Below are 1,693 nucleotides of genomic sequence, written 5' to 3' on the forward strand. Positions count from 1 at the left end.
AATCGTCCGGTAAATCGTGTCGCCAATTATAATTTCTGCGTTTATCTGCGCGTGTCTGTGTACCCCCAGTGGAGGAATACGTGCGCAGCTTGCTGGACAACCCTGAGTTGATTGACCGTCTGGCACTGGCCTCGGAGCAGGTGAGACTCCGTATGCGTGCATCAGCTCTGCCCCCCCCTCATATTTATGGTGTGGGCCTGTACCCTTGTCCGACCCCTCACTTCCGCGTTGCATCCAGCTGCCTCACTGAAGAAAGGGACACTTGCCTTGCGCTGAGTACGACGTTTCGCTGGTTGTAATCGCCAGGGAAACGATATACTCGATTTGTAAGTGTTGTGGGTTTACTCTCCAATACACTGGCGTGCTGCAGTAGTAACTAATTGACACGTTTTGTTTTACGTAACAAACCTTACTAATTGTCTGTGCCGGGTTAACTACGCACATTTACGCGCTCTTACCCAAAAAACCTTTATTATGGATAATATTGGTCGCAAAAGAACACGTGTTAAACAGCTCCCGTTTAGAACGTCTCATCCTCACCATCAATGGTCAATCAATCAAATAAATCCTAGATTTATAACGTGGTATATTTACCAAAAAGCAGAGACGGAAGGGTGAAACTCTAGAGGTAGCTCTATGATATCCGCTTTTGTGGAACGTTCTCTAACACGGATGGCCGTACTGAGATAAATCAGACTGGATCCTTCGTCTCGTTACGTGATGGCGGTTGCAAAATTGTTGTTGACGCGTGCATGTGCCGTGCGTGTGCTGTGTACGTGTGCAGGATGTGGTGGAGTCCCGGGTAATCTTCCCCGAACATCTCCCGCTGTCCCAGCTGCAGCAAGGTGTGCGCACCACAATACTTGTGGTCAAAATGCAAACAAAAAACACACTATGATAATATATGCATTGTCCTTGAGACTGATTGGTTCACACCAGGGACGGCTTTCTTTTGAGCCTCGACCCAATTGGTGCGAGACCAGAGGACGCCAAAAGGCGTACGCATATATTGCAAATATTATCAGTGTGTTTTTGTTTGCATTTTGACCACAAGTATTGTGGTTAATGCACACCTGATTCCTTGTAAGAGGTTTCAGTTTTGTTGTCAGAAAAAAGGGGAAAAACCCTATTATATTTTGGTACTGGCAAAGGAGGTCTAATGATGGTTGTGACTACTTTGTTAACAAAATGAATGGTCTATTTCCACCTCCAAAATGTAACGTTAAATAACAATTAGGTACATTGGCCCTTTGTTGGAAAAAAAAAACCCAGTCTAGAAATTGCCCTACTTGAACATATGTTACTGAAAAACATTGGTTTCAGAAGATTCATGGGCTCATAGTCCTACATTTTAAATTGTTTATTCGTGGTATTAAAACTCTTGTACAGTAAAACCTTGGATTGCGAGCATAATTCGTTCCGGAAACGTATTTGTAATCCAAAGCACTCGTATATCAAAGCACTCGTATATCCGTTGTGATCACGTGACGCTCGGCAGTACAAAGCTGCTCGTATTGCAAGACCCTCGCTCGTTTATCAAATTAATATTTATTAAAAATTTTGCTTGTCTTGTAAAACACTCGCAGACCAAGTTACTCGCAATCCAAGGTTTTACTGTATATGCTGCTCTCTAACAGCACTTGGCCCAGCGGTCTGTTAAGACTATACGGGGGATCTTTTTTGTCTGCGTGCA

The sequence above is a fragment of the Petromyzon marinus genome, unplaced genomic scaffold (assembly GCF_048934315.1).
Source record: "Petromyzon marinus isolate PM22_M1 ecotype Great Lakes invasive population unplaced genomic scaffold, UKy_Petmar_22M1.pri1.0 PM_Scaffold_26, whole genome shotgun sequence".
NCBI lineage: Eukaryota > Metazoa > Chordata > Hyperoartia > Petromyzontiformes > Petromyzontidae > Petromyzon > Petromyzon marinus.